This window comes from Borostomias antarcticus (assembly GCF_949987555.1).
Source record: "Borostomias antarcticus genome assembly, chromosome: 16".
Lineage (NCBI taxonomy): Eukaryota > Metazoa > Chordata > Actinopteri > Stomiiformes > Stomiidae > Borostomias > Borostomias antarcticus.
The window spans coordinates 13,928,137-13,954,693 of record NC_140249.1 but is presented as its reverse complement, the minus strand read 5'-3'; positions in this window follow the sequence as shown (position 1 = coordinate 13,954,693).

The following is a 26,557-nucleotide window of genomic DNA, read 5'->3' as shown; positions in this document are numbered from 1 at the left end:
TCGCCAACTGCCCCAACACTGGCTACAAGGTTATCACTGGGTACCTCACTTCCATTGGTCTCAGGTGAGTGAATCTGTTTCTTCTCAGGAAAACCTTGTATAATTACAGCACATGGCCAATCCTGTGGAGATTATAGCCTCAGGACAGTTAAAAAAGGAAAGATTCATTTGAGGCCTGTAGTCAAATAACAATATGTCTCTTTGGATTCAGCTGTCAGATATACTTACTTAAGTTTGTCTTTTCCTCTGTTTTGGTAGTGCTCTGTCACCCTGGCCTCATGGAAATAGACAGCCTGCGTTGGTCTTGGGCAATGGCTAGGCTGGGCTGTGATTTGTCAATTACACTTGAAGGCGGTCAGGGTAAGCCAGCATGGCCTGGGCTTACAAGCCGACTAAATCCAAGAGAGAAGCTGAGATAATGTCGGAGTCAGAACCTTAAAAGACAAAATATACAGGGTTTTCCATGTTTTTTTTTTTTTTTTAGGTCTTAGGTGGTGTGTCATGCAGTGGGTTTTGGTCCCCCGACTCTCTAGGGGGGTCCGGGGGCATGCTCTCCCGGAAGAAGATTTTGAACATTTAAAATGCATCAATCTGGTGCACTTTGAGAGCAAAATCAAGAAGCTAGAATAACAATTTAATAGGCGTACTCTGATCAGCATTTTTGGGCCGATTACCGATTAGATACCGATACTAGTGCTCTTTTTTTCTTTAATAATTATTTATCATTATCATTAACTTAATTAATTAATATCATTAACATACACTTTATACACTTTGCACACACCATATTTTTTCTCTACTGTATTGTACTGTACTGCATTCAACTGATTTTATTATTAGGGTATCTGGTATCTTTTTGCTGCAAGGCTGAGGTGTCAAAACAACAATTTTACTCTCATATGGCTACTTGTATATTGGATGTAGGCCTAACAATCAAATAATTAATGATTCCGACTATATATTCATTTTCGCGTATCAGTTTCCATGTTCATCAAATAAAATAACTAATTAGCCAAATATAATCTTGAGATTAACCCCGTTTGCTCTGCTCCTGTCACTCACTCCATACGTGCAACAGAGTGGGTCTCAGCCTCAGTACAGAGCTACGTTCTCATTTCACTATGACATGGCAAGAGTAAGGAGAGGGAGAAATGGCTCTAGTTTACAGATTCATTAATAATGTTATCAGGTTCCCCATTACCTGTAGCATTGGATTTAAATCCGAAATATTGCCAAATAGCCACTTTTGCTTTTGAAAATACTCCGCCACCGTCTAGTGTAACCAACTCGAGCAGCGCTTGTAACTCGAGACTTTCACTTTCACTTGCGAACGTTCTTTGCAAACTATTGTTTGTTTTCGCACCAAACGTTTTCAAAGATAAGTGAACGGTCTGAAAAGGTAGGCAAGTTTGGTAAACTAGACGCTGGGCTGAGGGAAACGTAAATTGTAGGCTATGATTGATTGACTGAGTTTGGGCGCTGTTCATTCAGCTTGGGCGCTGGTCAAAAACGCTTAGGCGTTGCGCCTAACTCATACAACGGCAGGGAAAACACTGATATAGCGAAGCAAGACGCCAAGCTGACAAAGCTTGTGAGTCGCTGACTTGCAGATGTTACACTGCAGATAAAACTGGCTAACCTGTCAACCACGGTCAGCACTAAGAGTGGGGAGGAGCAGGGTAGAGAGGCAAATTGTTTACAAAACGCAAATGAAAATCCGACTAATTATACCTTTAACCATAGTATTTAGGCTCGAGAATAATAGGATACATTGGGGAGTGAGAGGCTGACATGCTCATCAGTTCCTGGGCTAAATTATAACACAGGACTTTGATGGTAGCCTATGCATGTGGTCCTTGAGCCACCAAGAGCCTATGCATTTTGTCATTGAGCGACCAAGACGCTTGCTTTTCTTTTTAATTTCTTCACTGACAATGTGCTAATTTCCCTTTTCCTAGGGTGCAGCAGCATAGAATCTGTGATGCAGTGAGAGCAGTTGATCATGTTGGGACTGTGCTGCGTGGGCTGCAGGTACACATCATCCCGAGACGGCCATACTCTGTACCGGCTCCTCTTTCCCTGTGGCACATAGATGGGAACCACAAACTAATCCGGTGAGATGCTAATATCAGAATTGTCAGTTACACATGAATTTACTTTTAAGTCCTCTAAGGTCTAGTTAATACATCAGGAACTACTTATTTTGATTTGAGGAAATCGTTGTCGTCCCCTCCCCCCCCCCACCCACTCTCATATTAAAAAATGCCATTTATTCAGTTGTATTTCATACCAATTTTCATTTTATGTTTTTCTATTAACAGCTGGAGAATAGTAATACATCGAGGGATTGATTGCTTCAGTAGGAAGATTATGTTCCTGAGGGCCAGCAACAATAATAGGGCATCGACTGTTCTGGAGTGCTTCCTTGGAGCTGTGGACACCCATGGGTTGCCACGATGTGTCCGCAGCGACAAAGGAGGAGAGAATGTTGATGTGGCCAAGTACATGCTGGAACATCCAGAACGTGGACTGGGTCATTTTTAAGAGTACCACATTCTCTTGAATACACTGTAATATCAGCCTCCAAGCACCAACCACTGTGGATAAACACTAGTGTATAACTGCCATATGCTGGTACAAACGTATTGGGGTTGTATGCTGGCATATGGCAGATTTACACTCCTGTTTCTCCAAAGTGGTTTGAGATAGAAGGCAGGCATTTGGTAGGCACTTTCACATTCATATCCAGGTAATCGCTACAAATGTCATGGTTTCTTAGGAATTATAATTATAGTGTATAACCCTTCAAAGAAGAAAATTGGAAAACATCGCTTTAGATGCATTCTTCAAAATCAAATAGTCCCAAGTAAACTGACCAAAGTTGTAAAAATAATTCTGATTTGCTATTAGGTGAGCATGCCCTCTTGTGGTTGGCTAGAAGTCGGCATACAATAGGCTACGTGCATGATTGTAGTACTTCCTGAAAGGAAGAGAGCATCTCTATTTCCTGTCCTACACTATTGGATGAACTGATTAATGCAGGTGTGCCTGACTGCAGCAGCCACAACCACACTCCTCAGGGCACAATCTGATATTGTCGTGTTGGACTCATTCCTGGAGCATCATAAAAATGTTGTTCCAGGACCATCACTGCAATGGACCAATCACGTTGTTGTGATGTCATAGCTAGAAATTCCCCCCCCCAAAAAGCGGGAAGAGAAAGTTGGAGAAAGCACTTGCCAGTGGCAACTAACTCAAAGGTGATTATTAGTATTTTTTATTTTATTATAATGTGATTGTCTGAGATTGAGTACATTTGTGACAGCGGCTGGTGATTTGGTCCGCAACTCGGCAAACCCCGAAATGCGCTAGAGGGCAAAATAAATCAAAAAACGTATTTTTTCTTTTTTTTTTTTTTTTTTGTATTACCAAAGTTGAAGTTGTGAAGAACCTACTTACTATAACAGACAACAGTTTTAGGTTCACGAAATACGTTTAATTAGTCTGCAAACTAAGCTCGTTTTTAGCTGATTTCGAGCCGGGCTTGGGGGCGGGCAGATCGATTAGCATGATTTGGTTTCATTGGCTATTGCTTCCGGGTTCTCCGCCCCCCACCCTTGCCCAACACGCCGGCTTTGTTTACATTCAGTCCCAAGTTAAACCATGGATGCTACAGCTTTTGCTAAAGAGAAGACGGGGATGCCATCCAGGGCATGGAAAGAGTTTTAAGAGCAGCTAAAACTCCAGCAGAGCAGGACTCGTTCGTACACGGAGTTTTATTCTTGATGACCTGTGATACAGAGATGACTGTATCAGCAAAGCCAGTTGCTACCAAGCGTCGAACGACGTACCAGATTCACACCACCGCCAAGCATTCTGCTTTGCTTTGGGGTAAGCTGATCTTTATACTATCTGTGCTGTTTATATTACATTAACGTTAGTCGTTTAGCAGAAGCTCCTTTCTAAACAAGTGACTAAGTCTAGCTAAAGGCACTAGCACTAACTAACAAAGGCTAGCTAGCTAACGTTAGCTAACATGCTAGTTAGCTGAGCTAGCCCTTTGTTCCTAAACTAGCCAGCGAGGCAGCTAATATCTAGCTAGGTAGCTATATTATAGAGAGAAACAGAATGAGAGAGCATGAGAGCTATGGTAGTCTGACACCTTTGTTTTTTGTTTTGGTTACAGGATGAGCAAAAACATGTGAGGATTTGCAGCTCTCCCTGGGCCCCTCCATACCAGCCAGCAAGAAGATCACTATGCACTACAGCTTTGATTTTGCACAACAGGTGAGAATACGTTCATCCTATCATGCATTAGCTAGTCTATTTAATCAACACATTCTGGTACTATTTTATCTATATGGAGTGCCAGTACTGTGGGCAATAGTTTAATGTACTTTCTTCCTTCTATTCTATTGCAGTTTTGATGCTGAGAGACCTGGCATGGTTGTGGCCAGAGAACACCGTGATGCACCGGCAGTCGAGTTTCAGCTGCTGCGCAAACCTGATGTCCTGCCCCCCAGAGAAGGTCTTCTTGTGCAAGCCCCACCCGGACTGGACATGGACAGACAGACGTATCTCTTTGACAAGATCAGAGAGTTCTGTTCTGATGAGGGACGAGACGTCACATGTCCCCCGCCAAACTCCACAGCAGCTCAGAACAAGACTGTCCGCTTGTAGATTCACTGCAGATCATCAGGACGGACAGCACTGCAGGAGAAAGGCCACAGCCTTTCCTGTTTTCCTGTTTGTATACTGAAGCATTGCTTGTTCTCTTGCACAGACTTGCCCACACTTGCACAGACTGCATTGTCAGAATATTGAATACTGAGCTGAGTACTGTTGTTATTACCTTGAGTATTGAGCTGGGGACTGTTATTACTTTGTTGTACACTTGATCACAATGAACACTATGCACCTTATCTATAAAACAGACAACTGACTGTACACTTTAACACTTAGACTGTTGCCTTTTTTTGTACACTTAACTACTTATGCTTGTACTTTATATCATGTATGTGACAATAAAGAACGTTAAATTTGAACTTCATCTTATATTGTTCTTAACTGCATTCACAACACAAGATTAATACTGACTCAAAGAGTGTGGGGTCATCAGTGAGAGAGCACCTCACTTGGCAGCCATTCTCAGGTAATACCCCAAGTTGACAGCCACTCTGACAGATAATGACAGATCGTCCAGTGGGGGAGTGGCTGGGGGTGCGGTTACCAGGCTATTGTTCACGCCCATTACCTGGCAGTCAGAGGTGTGAAAATGTTGGAGAACTTTGGAGGGAGATTTCTGAGCTAAGTTGATTTGGCAGTACTAGCATTCAAATAAGCATATCTTCTTCAAATATGTTCAGATTTCAATGTATGAGACCTCATTTGAAAGCTTACAATCTGCCCTTTCATAATCTGTAAAAAACTGAAAAATGAAAATGCCTAGTTGAGGACCAAATTACCAGCAGCGGTCACATTTGTGTTACAGAAAGGCCCAGTGGAATCTAGCTGGTGGAAATCTACAAAACAGCTAACCTTAGCAACTAAGCAAGAGTGCCCTTCAGCGCTGAAATGTTAACTGTTAGCTACAGATGTTTTAAATGTCTTCTTGTTACATATAAACAAAAACAAATGTTTGACCGTGGCTTTTGTGAGACATTTTTTATGTTTTTCCAAATCGGTTTTGTGTCGAAAAGATAGCTACAGTAGCTAGTTAATGTTAGCCTAGCTAGATGGCCAACTTGCAGATGTTTTCTGTAGCAAGCTACATAAGCACATTAGTGATGTATTTGCCATTAATTTAAATGCAGAATGTCTTGCTTTGTGACATTATGGATTATATCAATTACATATACTGTAGACAAATGTACTTTCATGTGTTTGTCCTGGATCAGCATATACAGTAGTAAGCAGATGGGCCAAATAATGGTTGCCCTGGGCCATCATAAAAATGTTTGTCCTGGGTTATCATATAGATGTTTGCCCTGGGTTATCATGTAGATGTTTGTCCTGGGTCATCATGTAGATGTTTGCCCTGGGCCATCCTATAGATGTTTGCCCTGGGTTATCATATAGATGTTTGCCCTGGGTCATCATATAGATGTTTGTCCTGGGTTATCATACATGTTGATCCTGGGTCATCATATAGATGTTTGTCCTGGGCCATCATATACATGTTTGTCCTGGACAGTGGTTTTGGCCAGGAGTTAAGTGTCATTTTTTCTATATATGATAAAAACACATAAGTGAATTGAGTAAATAAATAAACACTTATTCAATGTATGTTTCTTTTTTATTTCAGAAATGGAAGAAATAATAATAAGAACAGTTCTGAAAGATGAAAAAAAGAGCAGTTTGTCATACTTTTTGAAGATGTCTTTCTAGAGTTAAAAAGGTTTAACAGAGATTACTTCTAATCCTACTATTAAACCAATTTGTAATATACTATGTATACAGTACAACACGTGTATTTATTCAATTATTATTACTATACATATTATTGGTACTGTTATTATGTCAATGTGTGCATCATACCTTCAGAAAGTATGTGTTGTGAGCTCTTGATGACCCTTCCAAAATGTTTGTTGTCACATGACTGGACATTGGGAATACGTTGGGGAAAGTCTCTAAAAGTCATATGAACAGCCACACAAACACACAAATTATTATTATTATTATTGTTGTTGTTATTATTAAAAATAACATTAATAGCAATGAAATGGCCATTTCAACATACCTGGGGCCTCATATATCAAAGAGCGTGTAAATTCACGTGTAAAAGAGGGCGTAAGACGAAAACGAGAAAAGGGGGGACTGCCGCGTACCACGAGAATATTTACACGCTTTTCGGATCTGTCAAACATGGCGTACACGCTGCTGCGCCGATTCCTCAATGAAAAATCAGACAGTGTCGTAGAAGACAGTGGACGTGCACGCGCCTCGTGGTCCGCCCTCTCCACGCCCAAATTCAACCATATATGGTCAAAACTATGACAGCGCACAACGTGGATCCCCGGAAGGAACCGACATAATATAGCGTGGAGCAAAGGCAAGACAATTACGTTTATGGAAAAACGCGGAAAGAAGATTAACTTTTCGGAGACGGAGGTGCATGTGCTTGTTGGTGAGGTGCACGCGAGGAAACAAATCATCTTCGGAAGGTAAGCTATTTGTACTAGCCTACATTTGTCTGATTGCTCCTACAGTTTAGGTAGCCTAATGTACGTTTCGTGCATCCTGTATTTGGCGTAGGCTACACGGACATTCTGTATTATGTGGCTGTGAGGAAAGCAAACATTCTGTGGTAGGCTATGATTGATTTAGGACCAAAAACAGGGAACGATAACGCAGATGACCACTTCATAATGTTAGACCACATTAAGTGGAGACACCCCAGGTGAATAGGAAAAAAAAAATCCTTAAAGTCCCAGTTAACCAAAATCAGAGATTTGCTTGAAAACACATTCTATGTGTTAGTGATGCATTGCTGATAACATGTAAAAATGGGATGAACCATGCGTAGTACTGAATTGTGAAGTTAGACCAGTTTTGTGTTTTTGACCAGTTTTGATTTCTGGATTTTCTGGGCGGGTTTAAAACGGTACCGGATGACGTAGAGCGGTGTTCATAGCATATCCCCGCCCTAACACTATATAAAGCTAGAACGGATTTGAATCTTCGGTTTTCCTGATCAATCTTGAGTCTAGAATTAGCTAGTTTTAACCAACAGTCTAGAATTAGCTAGTTTTTTTTAGTCAGCAATGCCTATGCATAAAACTAAACGAAAATGCATCCTTCCTGGATGCCAGCAGGAATGGGATGATAAGGTCTCCTTCTTTCACTCCCGAGTAAAGCTGAAATGAGAAGCAAATGGTTAGCATTTTTGAAGAGCCATGGTGTTACAGAGTCTGTCACCGCTAGCGCCCGCCTCTGCAGCAAACATTTCACTCCCGAAAGCTTCTGCAATTATAATATGAGGCTTTTGGGTTTCACGGACTCACGACTGGTCCTGGTGAATTCGGCGGAGCCAACCATCTCCCTCCCCGGCCTCCATTCTCCTCCTGTCGCATCAACCTTTGGTGCCGACACCGCTGCCTTGTGTGCTTATAGCTAATTAACGTTATAACGTTAGCTAGGTAACGTAAGCAATAGGAAAATACACTGCTACGTTAATCTACAAAACGTGTCTTGACATTTATTTGGTAATGTAAGCTATGATGAATTATATGTAATCTTAGGAGGAATTATAGCTAACATTAGCTATGTAGCTTGTTGCAGATGGGAGTGTGTATATAACCTTAGTCTAGCTAACATAGCTAGCAGCACCGACCAGGCGACCACCCACCAAATAACGTTACGGATGATATATTATGACTATAAGCGTTAACTATACAGAAACTGCCTGCCATATTTGCGGCACCTGATGTGCGTATGGGTTCACCGGTAATGGTTACAGTATATTTCTCCAGCGGGAGACCGGGAGGCGGGAGCGAGGGGGATGGTTAGGTAGACCAGCTGCAGCTGGAGAAAGACGCACCCTCTCCCAGTGAAGCGGTGCTCGGCGGCTACTGGCTGAACATTCCAGTTCTGTTGGATATGTTGCGGGAAAGTTGAAGCCGAGTGCTCGTTATTCTCACACATAACATTGCCAACGAGAGTGGATGAGTCTGTCCCGATTATCAACTCCGGTAGTGTACGCTTCTTCGCGCTATCAGCGCTGTTTAAGACAGTGACTAAAAGGTACATTTTAAACAACTTTTTCCATTGATCCCAAGGGACGACAGGATCGCCTGGGAGGGATAGGAATGGGTCCGGAGGTGGCAGGGAGAAAATAGGGACAGACTCATACATTCCTCGTTGCCTGTTTTTGTATTTTGCATCTAAGGGCAGTAACACTGGCGCGTTGGTATAGAGTAGCTACAGTTTTACCTGTGTTGTTTGTCAGGAGGTAGGTTAGGAGGAAGCATCTGCGCGTTTGACTCATTAGACAAGTGTAATTTCAACTCCTCTCTGTTTTCACAAAGCTGTGCCTTCCTACCACAAAAGAGACGGCGTGCCAGTGTGACAATATGCAGACCAGAGAACGGTTTGACAGGTTCTTCCCTCCACACCCCCTCCCCACGCAATTGGGTGTGGCTTCGGTGCCTCCAGCAGACACGCCCCCACAGTCTCAGACCAGAGAATGCTGCTGATTTTTAACCGATTTTGAAGCCTTATTTTATATACTTAGCGACATTTTTAATCACTCAGATTTGGCTGGGTGGTTAATGACATGTTTTCCTGTGGTGTGTGAAGCTCATAACAAAAATTTGAACTGGGTTAACCTGGACTTTAATAGGTATCACCATCAAACTCCCCCAGTTTGTTAGGTACATTAAGGAGCATCTTTTTTGTATTACAAGTTTTCTGAAATCTTATGGATAAATATGCAAATTATGCATTATATGCGCTAAATATGCGCTAATTTGCATAATTTCGGGACATCAATTTTTTTAACTGGTTCAAGCCAGATTCAAAATTCTTCTTTCATTTTGTTCACATATCCCTATTCAAAACTTTGTTCAAGGGGGATTTTTTATATATCTTTTCTTCACTTCAGAAATCATAAAATACTGTCAACAGTCATAAAAAGACCAATTTTCGCCATGTTTTAGGGATAAACTGTTATATAAATCAGGCTATGAATGAAATTTAAAAAATCCCCCTTGGCCAAACCCTTCAGAATATGGATTGGAACAAAACTGGAAAGTTAGGTGTATGTAGGTGCTACTCAAGTGGAGGTTTTGATGTCCCTAAGATGAGAAATAACTCATTTTGAGAAAACGGGCTTTGAAAATTTGTATTGTAAAAAACCATACATTTGCATTGTCAACCAATATTTACAAACACAGTATCCAATCACATCATTAGTAACAACATTACACAACATCTGAAAACACATAGAAACTGAAAACTGAATAACACAGCATGTTGTGGATTCAGAATAGTCCAGGAGTAGACATTTTGTATAGAGAAGCAAGACCTGTTTAGTTGGAAGCCACGTCAAGGTACAGGCCACGAGTGGGATGTTAGTAAGACGAGACTAGAAACGAGACAATGTTAGTAGGGAAGAGAACATTCCCTTTTAGAAAGCTTGTATTATTTTGTTAAACAGATCATGGACAAAGATAGACACATTTGACGAGGACATGCATGAGAAAACAGATTATCTAGCTTTTTGTGTTTTTTTAAGCGTTTTACATGGAGAAAACATGAATGAATGAACATGAAGAGTAAGCTGATTCATAAATACACAGGACTAGATGTGGTAAACAATGCAGGGTAAACACCAATAGAAGCTAAATATAGATTGCCAAACAAACAAGTGATATAACCATCGTCAAAAGCAACACCATAGGAGACATCAAGCTACGCCGTCATAGGTCTACAGAGTCACTCCTCAGATGGCACCACACTAGCTATCCACAAAACTGTTCTAGGCAGCTAGTTTGTAGAACCCACTCAGCTGGAGTTCACAAAACTGTTCTAAGCAGCTGGTCTGTAGAACCCACTCAGCTGCAGTCCACAAAACTGTCCTAAAACCACAATATGTTCCTGGTGCGCATGGGGTTGTCATCAGTGAAGCAGACTACCCCATATTGCCGCCTTCATGTTTTCCACTGAACGCTGGTTATTGAGAATTATTGCAATAATTCTCAATAACTGTAATAATTTTGTAACATTTTGCATTTATTGGCAGTCAGCTTACCTACCTCTGGGTCCACAACTGCATATGCCTGCCTAATCTGCTCTCTGCTTCTGTGCAAGGACTCCAGACCTCTCTCTATTTCAGCAACTGAAATTAAAACAGTTTATTTGGTCAGTTTATGGATGCATGTAGAAATGCCACAGGTAGAGAGAGGGAGACTACTGTGCATATGTATAGGCTTCTGATATTGGCTAGAGAGAGAGAGAGAGAGAGAGAGGGAACACGTTTCAAAAGCCTACCTTTCACCCTCTTGTCATGTTTCTGATACGTTTTCAGATGAAGCCCTGGGATCCAACACTTTACAAATCTTTTGGAGAGCTGCATACCCCAACCCTAACTCGTGCGCTAAGAGGACCATCCTCACATTGACATCAAATGCAACATCATTCCTAGTTGTATCATGAAGCCGAGTCGATGTGTAGACACTTTTGCGATAGCCATTTCTCACAAAGACTGCACTCTCAGAGCAAAGTACTACAGAACCCACTATTCTGAGGATCTATGTTAATTTTAAGACCAGTCCCTGCACAATTAGGACAAATCAACCCAGTTATCAGCTCATTCAAACGCGCCGCATCTCTCTGCTGCTCACTGGACATGCTAACGCTAGCCTCATCTCCCTGCTGCTCACTGGACATGCTAGCACCGGCTAATGACAACTTGCGCGATTAGGGACTTTATATCTCATAAATGTAAACCTTTCCATTTAGTTTCTCTTGTTTTCTGTTCAACCTTGCGGGCAAACACTGTTGTCGTTTTTGCTTATTACGTTTAGAACGCTTTACAGACGGCATTGTTTGGATAAGATATAAGGAAGTGGAAACGTGTCACATGACGCGCTGAACCAATCACGTTCTAAGAAATCAACAACAGCCAATGAGATTTCACGCTTAGCATCAAACCCGCCTTTGTATTTCCACGATTGGTTGCTGATACAAATTAAACTATCAGGTTTGGTTGCGATAGCATTGCGCACGAGAGCCAGATCTTTCCAATGATATATCACATGAGCGGATCCAAAAGACGGCCGTGGTCTGGTTTGTTGCTTAAAAATGCTAACTTTTGGTGATTTTAGGAAGAATCTACAGACGCAAACAGACTAAATGAAGTAAAATAAACATCTAAATGCGTATTTTTTAAGTTTTATTTCCACTAGTATGAAAGAAGACATGTTATGGAAGCAAACTAGCACAAAATCTCAAATTTGACCAGGGCGTTGAAAAACGATGTTTTCACCTACCGTGTCTCCCCTTAAACATTTTCCCCTCTGGGAAATTAAGACTCTCATCTAAATCACCCGGTAAATCACAGCATTTATTTGACTGCCAACAGAAAAACATATCAAATGAATATGGCTGCACAATGAAATGTTTAATGCATAATCAAGTTCACAGACAAACTAGAAAATGACTGAAATTGTTTCTCCAGACTCTGACATGGGGTGGGACTCAGAGGAGGGGGAGTCTGCAGTGGTCCTTGACCTGACGGTCGAGCCCCCGCCAGTTGTAGCCTCCACCTCCAGCGCCACGACCTCCAGTGCCTCCACCTCCAGCGCGCCGGCCTCCACCTCCAGTGCCATCTCCACCGCCTCCGTCTCCACCGCCCACGCCTCCACCTCCAGCGCCACGACCTCCAGTGCCTCCACCTCCAGTGCGCCGGCCTCCACCTCCAGTGCCATCTCCAGCGCCTCCGTCTCCACCGCCCACGCCTCCACCTCCGGCTGCCAGCGTCCCTGCCTCAAGGGTCCCTGAGGGCTGGCCTTCCTCTCAGACACTGTGCTGGAGGCTCATGACCCTAGAGGCCCAGAGGGACATGGCAGAAGGGATTGGGGCAGTTGTGCAGCAGTTGGTGGAGGTCACCACATTACAACAACCAGAGCCAACAGGACATCCTCATTGCACTTTATTCCCTCACACATGCCGTCACGGACCTCACACAGTCACTCACTACCACACTCACAGACCTCACACATTCACTCACAAACGCACTCACACACCTCACACAGTCACCCACCAACAGACAATAAAATGGTAACAATGTGAACCTTACTTGTTTGTGTCTTCATAGCTGGCGCATGACCTCAGTGCGGGCCCTTTGGCCCCGCTGGTAACCCCCATTTTGTGGTGGGGTCTTGACTGGTTATCATTCTTATCAGCTTTGAATATATATCTTGACAAACATAACACGGGATGATGTACAAGGATGGGACAGATACCTAGTGAAAGAACTATTGGTTGCTAGTAAAAAGACAATAATGAGCGCTTGGTATAAGGTGGAACCCCCAACCAAGGAGCAGTGGCTGGGTGTTGTGGAGGAGATTTATGTTAGGGAGAAGTTCACGCATGCATTGAGGATGCAGGAAGGAAAGTTTGAAGGGAGATGGGAAAAATGTATGGATTATAGAAGGAAGTGTGATGATACCACTAATATTGAAATTGTAATATTTGAGTAAGAGAAAAAAGCTGCATGGATGGAAGTAAGTTTTTATGTTTATTGTATTGTCGTTGTATGGATGGAAAATGCTTATAAAGATTAAAGTAAAAAAGAAAAAGAATATGTATCTTGGCTATGCACACACCAACAAGCCAGCCGTCACGCGCAGCGCCTGCCTCCAGTCTAGCCCCTACCCTGCTGTGCGCCAGGATGAATGAGTCATGCGTTGAGCCAGGCCACCGTGCCACTACACTTGTGATGAGCATGTCGGCGTCACATATGATTTGGGTATTTATAGTGTGCACATTTTAGCGATTCACATAGACGTATTAATTCACTGATGGTGCCCTTATCAATATGTGGGTGCAGTCGCCATCGCCGTCACCTCTTTGGAGTTCTATCTCGGCCACTAGGCCGAGTAGCGCCGAATTCATTTAGGCTCGCATTACGCACAGGAGGACTATCATTTATATGCTTACCAAACAGCAAACAGGTCCACATGATCACATATTAATGACAATCTAATTGGTCAATTATTGCCGTTTGATGGAGTGCCTGCATTAGGTGTGCGCATAGGTTAAGTTTTGGGAACAAATCCATATCGGACCATTAATGAGCCAGTTAGAGGATACAATCTTGCATTGCGATATATGTTTGTGCTGAATTGGGCTATTAGCTTACATGATTGTGCGTTCATAAACTCTCGCTCTTCTTCTCTCCATCAAACAGTGTAATTCACCGACGCACCACCTGCGGCGCCAGTTCCCCCTGTGTTCAAAAAGGGTGTAAAAACCCGTCTAAATCGGTACGACATGTTGAGAGGTGTCCTACAAAAGCGCGTAGAAAGGCGACTAAATATCCGCCCTTTTTGCTTGATAGATCGCGCTGTGGGGGGGGAAGAGGGCGTACGCCTGAAATCGCGGAAAAGACCGTGTAAAAGAAGGCGTACCTCAATGATATATGAGGCCCCTGGCACTTACAAATGTATCATGGCTTCGATTACCTAAAAAAATAATATAGTTAGCACACACACACACAACTGATGTGATTTGGTGTGCATCACTGTTGAAGGTAAAGGCTACCTCATCAGTTATATATTCCTGCTCAAAAAGGGATTTCAAACTCGACAAGCTAATCGAGTGTGGCCCCACTGTTCCAACAAGGTCATCTGTGAAGAAGAGTATGCTGTACTCAGTAAGCAGTCAGTATTTTTCATTTTGCAGTTATAACCACAGGCAATGGCTAACTAACACTGGGTGAATGGACATTTACCGGACATTTTGGAAGCAACTGGTGCCATCTGGAAAAAATATACAAACACATAACATTTTGTATCCTACACTTCTTTTTGATAAGGGGCTGCAATACAGAATTTATATCAGCCCAGGACAAATACGCTGTCCCAGAACAAACATCTAGCATATAGCAGATTAACATATATACAGATATAACATAGGTCATCTAGCAGATGACCCAGGATAAACATGTATGATGACCCAGGACAAACATGTATGATGACCGCGGACAAACATCTATATGATAACCCAGGGCAAACATCTACATGATGGCACAGGGCAAACATCTACATGATGACCCAGGACAAACATCTACATGATAACCCAGGGCAAACATCTACATGATGGCACAGGGCAAACATCTACATGATGACCCAGGACAAACATCTACATGATAACCCAGGGTAAACATCTACATGATAACCCAGGACAAACATTTTTTTGATGGCCAAGGGCAACCATTAATTGGCCCATCTGCTAACTACTGTATATGCTGATCCAGGACAAACACATGAAAGTTCATTTGTCTACAGTATATGTAATTGATATTGTTATAGAATTTACATCCAAACACCTTAAACCTTTTGTTCTCTCTCTCCTTTTGTAATTCACCACCTCCCTCAACCGTTCACATAGACAGGGTGGCCTCCAGGAGGTCCACACACCTAGAATCTGTCTACACCAGAATAACCATCCTTTGTCCCCTTTGTCCCCAAGAAATTGCCGCCTTTTTCTCATGTCACATGTCTACTCTTGGCCACGCCTGCCATTTGCATATGACGTACAATGGATGAGCCAATCACATCCTGGAAGCGCCATACCTGTGTTTTGCTTGAATAAAAGTCAGCCCAAGATCAGGAGGCTTCACTTCTCTGGATAGACCACTCTTGTTGCGTTGTCCAGAAAGTACTTGCGCTCGTATGTTTCCTCAATAAACCAGACTTAACCTTTTGAGCGAATCTTGGTAAATCCTTTTTTGACTAGATCAGTTAAAATCCATTACAGTTGGCGACGGAAATGGCGAAAAGGGAGGACTACCTGCGTGTGGCTTCGGGATTCCAGTGGATGAATTGGTCGACAGACGTGTCGGTCCATAAGTGGGCTCGGAAAATCAATTTTCTCTCTTGCGCCAGAGCGCACGCTGAGATTATTTCCTCAGTTCTTCCACTGGCTTCTTGAACTCACAGGTACGTTTGAACGAACCCTCTTATGGTTCTGAGTTGTATTTGCCTTGTTTTCGTTTCGAATTGTGTGGTTGGGCTGGCGTATTGTTGGAAACAAACTCCCCGGGGGGAGAGTAGGTAGTATCGATCTAAGTAGTTGAAACTCAACAATAGTGATATATGATATTGCATTGTTCTTTGACTTCGTCCTTGTTTCGTTACTAGGGGTTTTGCCTTTCAGTAGAAGTGTGATTTTGGTCTTGTGACTTGTTCCCCTGCAGGTTGTTTATCGGTTGCAGTTCAGAACGGTTTGGTGTTGAGTCAATGCGCCAAAGTTGGCACAGAACGGGCTTCCCCTTTGGCCGGTCGCGGGTGAAAATAAAACCGCAAGCCGTTGTATGTTTTCTCAACGAAGGTAGATACTGGGAGTGATTTGGTAGTGTCCGATCCGCGTTTCTTGGAGAAACGTTTTCCCTTTATATCCCGGGTGGTTGGTGTAGCCTAAACGAGTTTAAGCATCCAACCAAGGGGCTGGTGTTCAGCCGGGCAGGCATATGTTTTTTTGCTTGTTTTAACGTGGGCCTTTGTTCGTCCTTTGTGTTCCATGTCCCTACACGGGGTTGTTCGTTTTGTTGTTTACTGTTTGAGCTTCGTTTTGTTAAGCGCGCCTATTATCCAGGTAATATTGTTTACATTTTCAACACTATTTCGACTGCCATAAATCGTAACTGCTAGGTTTCCGGTAGCTGGTTGTCTGGGAGACAAAGGAAACAACAACTACTCCGCTCTCCCTGTGATCCCGCCCGAGCCGGAGGGACAACAAAGAACCAGTTGCTGGGTGAGTTATGTAGCGGTTTAATGTGTCTGTTTCTTTCAAAATTGTATTCCTTTGTTTATTTCCCGCCTTGGTGTTTTAACTATACTTTTCTTTTCACCGTTAGTTTTGAATTATAGGCTGTAGGGTATTGTGTTAATTATGAATACCAATACTAGTTCGCTGTCTGGCCCAGCTAAGATTGTTGCGCAAAGGTTTTGGGATGATGCTTGTATGCAGTTTTTGCTATGGGCGAGACATTCTGATTTCCCCCTGTCCGGTACACTCTAGATTCTCGAGTTGGCGACTGTTAGAGCTCAGTTACAGGCGTTTGAGATGACTAGATTAGGAAGGGAGCCTGGAAATGTGATAGATTGGAATGCATTCAGGAAGTGGGAAATAGTCGCACATGAGTGTTTTTTTTTCAAGTCAGAAAGAAGCGTAGCTGAGGAAGTTAATCAGAGAGATAAATATTCAAAGTCCCTTCCCCCTCCTAGTCATTCCGTTTTGAACTCTATCACGCCGACTCGGCACTCAGAGCTCACACATCCTTCCCAGACTATGACTGTTTCACCCGCTATTGTAGCTGCCGCCCCGCCTCCCAACTCTGCCGGGGTGAAACAAAATCAGGGAGGACGACAAAGGGAGAATAGACAACGTAGTAGTAGGTCTAAGCATATTCATCGGTACAGACAGAGTGGGAAGGATGAAGCATGTTTCCATTGTGGACAATATGGTCACTGGATGGCACAGTGTCACAGTTACCGCAAGATAAAAGAAATGGAGAATTCTCAGACCTGGGGTCCAGCGCCACCTGCTGGGGTTCCCTTGAACAACCCACAAGGTAGATTTTAACTAGCCACTAGGGCTGCGAGCAGCATTGAGCGGGCCCTCGCACCCCACGCGTGTCGGGGTGTGGCGCCGTTAGAGGCTGTGCTATTTCGGTGTCCAGTACTGAGAGAAACTTCCTGTAACCAGTAGGTGGCGCTCTAAGCGTGACTCAATACCGATGCATAGATGTGTTCAGGACGGTACCTTGATGAAGCGTGAGAAATGTTGAGTAAATTGGACAATGTATGTAGGAGTTATGATGACTTCCTGCTTGACCTGTAGGCGGCGCTATAAGTAGGACTCAATACTAACCACAGATGTGTTCAGGACGCGACCTTCATCAAGCGTGAGCAATGTGGTGTAAATCGGATAACATATGTAGGAGTTATGAGTACTTCCTGTTTCACCAGCAGGCGGCGCTGTAGGAATGACGCAATACTGACTTACAGAAGTGTTGAAGATGAGACCTTCATCAAGCATGAGCAATTTGGAGTAAATCGGATAACATATGTAGGAGTTATGAGTACTTCCTGTTTCACCAGTAGGTGGCGCTGTAAGTGTGACTCAATACCGACGCATAGATGTGTTCAGAAGGTGACCTTCACGAAGCGTCAGCAATTTGGTGCAAATCGGATGATGTATGCAGGAGTTATGAGGACTTCCTGTTTCACCAATAGGTGGCGCTATAAGTATGACGCAATACTGACACATAGATCTGTTCAGGACTGAACCGTCATGAAGCGTGAGATATATCAGACAAATTGGATAATGTATGTAGGAGTTATGAGGACTTCCTGTTTCACCAATAGGTGGCGCTATAAGTATGACACAATACGGACACATAGATCTGTTCAGGACCGAACCGTCATGAAGCGTGAGATATATCGGACAAATTGGATAATGTATGGAGGAGTTATGAGGACTTCCTGTTACACCAATAGGTGGCGCTATAAGTATGACGCAATACTGACACATAGATGTGTTCAGGACTGAACCGTCATGAAGCGTGAGATATATCAGACAAATTGGATAATGTATGTAGGAGTTATGAGGACTTCCTGTTTCACCAATAGGTGGCGCTATAAGTATGACACAATACGGACACATAGATCTGTTCAGGACCGAACCGTCATGAAGCGTGAGATATATCGGACAAATTGGATAATGTATGGAGGAGTTATGAGGACTTCCTGTTACACCAATAGGTGGCGCTATAAGTATGACGCAATACTGACACATAGATGTGTTCAGGACAGAACCCTCATGAAGCGTGAGATATATCGGACGAATTGGATAATGTATGTAGGAGTTATGAGGACTTCCTGTTTCACCAATAGGTGGCGCTATAAGTATGATGCAATACTGACACATAGATGTGTTCAGGACAGAACCGTCATGAAGCGTGAGATATATCGGACGAATCGGATAATGTATGGAGGAGTTATGAGGACTTCCTGTTTCACCAATAGGTGGCGCTATAAGTATGATGCAATACTGACACATAGATGTGTTCAGGACAGAACCGTCATGAAGCGTGAGATATATCGGACAAATTGGATAATGTATGGAGGAGTTATGAGGACTTCCTGTTTCACCAATAGGTGGCGCTATAAGTATGACGCAATACTGACACATAGATGTGTTCAGGACAGAACCGTCATGAAGCGTGAGATATATCGGACAAATTGGATAATGTATGGAGGAGTTATGAGGACTTCCTGTTTCACCAATAGGTGGCGCTATAAGTATGACGCAATACTGACACATAGATGTGTTCAGGACAGAACCGTCATGAAGCGTGAGATATATCGGACAAATTGGATAATGTATGGAGGAGTTATGAGGACTTCGTGTTTTATGGCGAAATGTCAAACTTTGGCAGGGCGCCACGGCAAGGGTGTTTGGTGAAAACTCAATTTTTTTGATAACTTTTGATCACAAAGGTCTTAAGATGAAGCTGACCCGATATGAAGTTGATCGGATGAAATCTGTAGGAGGAGTTCGTCGAAGTACGAGGCATGGAAATGGTCAAAACAAGGACAAAATGGCACATTAAGAGCAAAATGGCGGACTTCCTGTTGCATGTTGGGTATAGCTCCAAGAGACATTTAAGTGTGGCTCGATGAAATACATATGCCCACCGAATTTCGTTAGCCTACATCAAACTGAAAGGTGGGGCTCGCCATTTTAAACTTTCCAGGGGGCGCTCTTGAGCCGTTTTGCCACGCCCATTTCCGTCACCCATGAATTATCAAATTTTTCACCGGGACTGACGTATCTGCAAAGTTTCATCCGTTTTCATCGATGTTCAGGCCGCCTAAAAGGCATTTGTTTGGAGTAAAGGAGAAGAAGAAGGAGAAGAAGAATAATAACTAGGGCTGCGAGCAGCAGTGAGCGGGCCCTCGCACCCCATGCGTGTCGGGGTGCTGCGCCGTTAAAGGCTGTGCTATTTCGGTGTGCAGTACTGAGAGAAACTTCCTGTCACCAGTAGGTGGCGCTCTAGGCGTGACTCAATACCGAAGCATAGATGTGTTCAGGACGGTACCTTGATGAAGCGTGAGAAATGTTGAGTAAATCGGATAACGTATGTAGGAGTTATGAGGACTTCCTGTTTCACCAGTAGGTGGCGCTGTAAGTGTGACTCAATACCGACACATAGATGGGTTCAGAAGGCCACCTTCATGAAGCGTCAGCAATTTGGTGCAAATCGGATGATGTATGCAGGAGTTATGAGGACTTCCTGTTTTACCAATAGGTGGCGCTATTCGTATGACGCAATACTGACACATAGATGTGTTCAGGACAGAACCGTCATGAAGCGTGAGCTATATCGGACAAATTGGATAATGTATGGAGGAGTTATGAGGACTTCCTGTTTCACCAATAGGTGGCGCTATAAGTATGACGCAATACTGACACATAGATGTGTTCAGGACAGAATCGTCATGAAGCGTGAGATATATCGGACAAATTGGATAATGTATGGAGGAGTTATGAGGACTTCCTGTTTCACCAATAGGTGGCGCTATACGTATGACGCAATACTGACACATAGATGTGTTCAGGACAGAACCGTCATGAAGCGTGAGCTATATCGGACAAATCGGATAATGTATGGAGGAGTTATGAGGACTTCCTTTTTCACCAATAGGTGGCGCTATAAGTATGACGCAATACTGACACATAGATGTGTTCATGACAGAACTGTCATGAAGCGTGAGACATATCGGACAAATCGGATAATGTATGGAGGAGTTATGAGGACTTCCTGTTTCACCAATAGGTGGCGCTATAAGTATGACGCAATACTGACACATAGATGTGTTCAGGACAGAACCGTCATGAAGCGTGAGATATATCGGACAAATTGGATAATGTATGGAGGAGTTATGAGGACTTCCTGTTTCACCAGTAGGTGGCGCTGTAAGTGTGACTCAATACCGACACATAGATGGGTTCAGAAGGCCACCTTCATGAAGCATCAGCAATTTGGTGCAAATCGGATGATGTATGCAGGAGTTATGAGGACTTCCTGTTTCACCAATAGGTGGCGCTATACGTATGACGCAATACTGACACATAGATGTGTTCAGGACAGAACCGTCATGAAGCGTGAGCTATATCGGACAAATGGGATAATGTATGGAGGAGTTATGAGGACTTCCTGTTTCACCAATAGGTGGCGCTATAAGTATGACGCAATACTGACACATAGATGTGTTCAGGACAGAACCGTCATGAAGCGTGAGATATATCGGACAAATTGGATAATGTATGGAGGAGTTATGAGGACTTCCTGTTTCACCAATAGGTGGCGCTATAAGTATGACGCAATACTGACACATAGATGTGTTCAGGACAGAACCGTCATGAAGCGTGAGATATATCGGACAAATTGGATAATGTATGGAGGAGTTATGAGGACTTCCTGTTTCACCAATAGGTGGCGCTATAAGTATGACGCAATACTGACACATAGATGTGTTCAGGACAGAACCGTCAAGAAGCGTGAGATATATCGGACAAATTGGATAATGTATGGAGGAGTTATGAGGACTTCCTGTTTCACCAATAGGTGGCGCTATAAGTATGACGCAATACTGACACATAGATGTGTTCAGGACAGAACCGTCATGAAGCGTGAGATATATCGGACAAATTGGATAATGTATGGAGGAGTTATGAGTACTTCCTGTTTCACCAGTAGGTGGCGCTGTAAGTGTGACTCAATATCGACGCATAGATGTGTTCAGAAGGTGACCTTCACGAAGCGTCAGTAATTTGGTGCAAATCGGATGATGTATGCAGGAGTTATGAGGACTTCCTGTTTCACCAATAGGTGGCGCTATAAGTATGACGCAATACTGACACATAGATGTGTTCAGGACAGAACCGTCATGAAGCGTGAGATATATCGGACAAATTGGATAATGTATGGAGGAGTTATGAGGACTTCCTGTTTCACCAGTAGGTGGCGCTGTAAGTGTGACTCAATACCGACACATAGATGGGTTCAGAAGGCCACCTTCATGAAGCATCAGCAATTTGGTGCAAATCGGATGATGTATGCAGGAGTTATGAGGACTTCCTGTTTCACCAATAGGTGGCGCTATACGTATGACGCAATACTGACACATAGATGTGTTCAGGACAGAACCGTCATGAAGCGTGAGCTATATCGGACAAATGGGATAATGTATGGAGGAGTTATGAGGACTTCCTGTTTCACCAATAGGTGGCGCTATAAGTATGACGCAATACTGACACATAGATGTGTTCAGGACAGAACCGTCATGAAGCGTGAGATATATCGGACAAATTGGATAATGTATGGAGGAGTTATGAGGACTTCGTGTTTTATGGCGAAATGTCAAACTTTGGCGGGGCGCCACGGCAAGGGTGTTTGGTGAAAACTAAATTTTTTTGATAACTTTTGATCACAAAGGTCTTAAGATGAAGCTGACCCGATATGAAGTTGATCGGATGAAATCTGTAGGAGGAGTTCGTCGAAGTACGAGGCATGGAAATGGTCAAAACAAGGACAAAATGGCACATTAAGAGCAAAATGGCGGACTTCCTGTTGCATGTTGGGTATAGCTCCAAGAGACATTTAAGTGTGGCTCGATGAAATACATATGCCCACCGAATTTCGTTCGCCTACATCAAACTGAAAGGTGGGGCTCGCCATTTTAAACTTTCCAGGGGGCGCTCTTGAGCCGTTTTGCCACACCCATTTCCGTCACCCATGAATTATCAAATTTTTCACCGGGACTGACGTATCTGCAAAGTTTCATCCGTTTTCATCGATGTTCAGGCCGCCTAAAAGGCATTTGTTTGGAGTAAAGAAGGAGAAGAAGGAGAAGTATAATAATAACGAGCAGCAGTGAGCGGGCCCTCGCACCCCACGCGGGTCGGGGTGTGGCGCCGTTAAAGGGTGTGCTATTTCGGTGTCCAGTACTGACAGAAACTTCCTGTCACCAGTAGGTGGCGCTCTAAGCGTGACTCAATACCGACGCATAGATGTGTTCAGGACAGTACCTTGATGAAGCGTGAGAAATGTTGTGTAAATCGGACAAAGTATGTAGGAGTTATGAGGACTTCCTATAAGCAGTAGGTGGCGCTGTAGGTATGACGCAATACTGACCTACAGATGTGTTCAAGATGCAACCTTCATCAAGCATGAGCAATTTGGAGTAAATCGGATAATGTATGTAGGAGTTATGAGTACTTCCTGTTTCACCAGTAGGTGGCGCTGTAAGTGTAACTCAATACCGACGCATAGATGTGTTCAGAAGGTGAACTTCATGAAGCGTCAGCAATTTGGTGCAAATCGGATGATGTATGCAGGAGTTATGAGGACTTCCTGTTTCACCAATAGGTGGCGCTATAAGTATGACGCAATACTGACACATAGATGTGTTCAGGACAGAACCGTCATGAAGCGTGAGATAAATCGGACAAATCGGATAATGTATGGAGGAGTTATGAGGACTTCCTGTTTCACCAATAGGTGGCGCTATAAGTATGACGCAATACTGACACATAGATGTGTTCAGGACAGAACCGTCATGAAGCGTGAGATAAATCGGACAAATCGGATAATGTATGGAGGAGTTATGAGGACTTCCTGTTTCACCAATAGGTGGCGCTATAAGTATGACGCAATACTGACACATAGATGTGTTCAGGACAGAACCGTCATGAAGCGTGAGATATATCGGACAAATTGGATAATGTATGGAGGAGTTATGAGGACTTCGTGTTTTATGGCGAAATGTCAAACTTTGGCGGGGCGCCACGGCAAGGGTGTTTGGTGAAAACTCAATTTTTTTGATAACTTTTGATCACAAAGGTCTTAAGATGAAGCTGACCCGATATGAAGTTGATCGGATTAAATCTGTAGGAGGAGTTCGTCGAAGTACGAGGCATGGAAATGGTCAAAACAAGGACAAAATGGCACATTAAGAGCAAAATGGCGGACTTCCTGTTGCATGTTGGGTATAGCTCCAAGAGACATTTTAGTGTGGCTCGATGAAATACATATGCCCACCGAATTTGGTTCGCCTACATCAAACTGAAAGGTGGGGCTCGCCATTTTAAACTTTCCAGGGGGCGCTCTTGAGCCGTTTTGCCACGCCCATTTCCGTCACCCATGAATTATCAAATTTTTCACCGGGACTAACGTATCTGCAAAGTTTCATCCGTTTTCATCGATGTTTAGGCCGCCAAAAAGGCATTTGTTTTGGAAGAAGAAGGAGAAGGAGAAGGTAGAACTAGGGCTGCGAGCAGCATTGAGCGGGCCCTCGCACCCCACGCGTGTCGGGGTGTGGCGCCGTTAAAGGGTGTGCTATTTCGGTGTGCAGTACTGAGAGAAACGTCCTGTCACCAGTAGGTGGCGCTCTAGGCGTGACTCAATACCGAAGCATAGATGTGTTCAGGACAGGACGTTGATGAAGCGTGAGAAATGTTGTGTAAATCGGACAAAGTATGTAGGAGTTATGGGGACTTCCTGTTTCACCAATAGGTGGCGCTATAAGTATGACGCAATACTGACACATAGATGTGTTCAGGACAGAACCGTCATGAAGCGTGAGATATATCGGACAAATCGGATAATGTATGGAGGAGTTATGAGGACTTCCTGTTTCACCAATAGGTGGCGCTATAAGTATGATGCAATACTGACACATAGATGTGTTCAGGACAGAACCGTCATGAAGCGTGAGATATATCGGACAAATTGGATAATGTATGGAGGAGTTATGAGGACTTCCTGTTTCACCAATAGGTGGCGCTATAAGTATGACGCAATACTGACACATAGATGTGTTCAGGACAGAACCGTCATGAAGCGTGAGATATATCGGACAAATTGGATAATGTATGGAGGAGTTATGAGGACTTCCTGTTTCACCAATAGGTGGCGCTATAAGTATGACGCAATACTGACACATAGATGTGTTCAGGACAGAACCGTCATGAAGCGTGAGATATATCGGACAAATTGGATAATGTATGGAGGAGTTATGAGGACTTCCTGTTTCACCAATAGGTGGCGCTATAAGTATGACGCAATACTGACACATAGATGTGTTCAGGACAGAACCGTCATGAAGCATGAGACATATCGGACAAATCGGATAATGTATGGAGGAGTTATGAGGACGTACTGTTTCACCAATAGGTGGCGCTATAAGTATGACGCAATACTGACACATAGATGTGTTCAGGACAGAACCGTCATGAAGCGTGACATATATCGGACAAATTGAATAATGTATGGAGGAGTTATGAGGACTTCGTGTTTTATGGCGAAATGTCAAACTTTGGCGGGGCGCCACGGCAAGGGTGTTTGGTGAAAACTCAATTTTTTTGATAACTTTTGATCACAAAGGTCTTAAGATGAAGCTGACCCGATATGAAGTTGATCGGATGAAATCTGTAGGAGGAGTTCGTCGAAGTACGAGGCATGGAAATGGTCAAAACAAGGACAAAATGGCACATTAAGAGCAAAATGGCGGACTTCCTGTTGCATGTTGGGTATAGCTCCAAGAGACATTTAAGTGTGGCTCGATGAAATACATATGCCCTCCGAATTTCGTTTGCCTACATCAAACTGAAAGGTGGGGCTCGCCATTTGAAACTTTCCAGGGGGCGCTCTTGAGCCGTTTTGCCACGCCCATTTCCGTCACCCATGAATTATCAAATTTTTCACCGGGACTGACGTATCTGCAAAGTTTCATCCGTTTTCATCGATGTTCAGGCCGCCTAAAAGGCATTTGTTTGGAGTAAAGGAGAAGAAGGAGAATAATAATCCTTCGAGTTTCAATAGGGCCTCGCACCGCCAGTGCTCGGGCCCTAATAATAATAATAACTAGGGCTGCGAGCAGCAGTGAGCGGGCCCTCGCACCCCACGCTTGTCGGGGTGCTGCGCCGTTAAAGGCTGTGCTATTTCGGTGTGCAGTACTGAGAGAAACTTCCTGTCACCAGTAGGTGGCGCTCTAGGCGTGACTCAATACCGAAGCATAGATGTGTTCAGGACGGTACCTTGATGAAGCGTGAGAAATGTTGAGTAAATCGGATAACGTATGTAGGAGTTATGATGACTTCCTGTTTCACCAGTAGGTGGCGCTGTAAGTGTGACTCAATACCGACGCATAGATGTGTTCAGAAGGTGACCTTCACGAAGCGTCAGCAATTTGGTGCAAATCGGATGATGGATGCAGGAGTTATGAGGACTTCCTGTTTCACCAATAGGTGGCGCTATAAGTATGATGCAATACTGACACATAGATGTGTTCAGGACAGAACCGTCATGAAGCGTGAGATATATCGGACAAATTGGATAATGTATGGAGGAGTTATGAGGACTTCCTGTTTCACCAATAGGTGGCGCTATAAGTATGACGCAATACTGACACATAGATGTGTTCAGGACAGAACCGTCATGAAGCGTGAGATATATCGGACAAATCGGATAATGTATGGAGGAGTTATGAGGACTTCCTGTTTTACCAATAGGTGGCGCTATAAGTATGACGCAATACTGACACATAGATGTGTTCAGGACAGAACCTTCATGAAGCGTGAGATATATCGGACGAATTGGATAATGTATGGAGGAGTTATGAGGACTTCCTCTTTCACCAGTAGGTGGCGCTATAAGTATGACACAATACGGACACATAGATCTGTTCAGGACCGAACCGTCATGAAGCGTGAGATATATCGGACAAATTGGATAATGTATGGAGGAGTTATGAGGACTTCC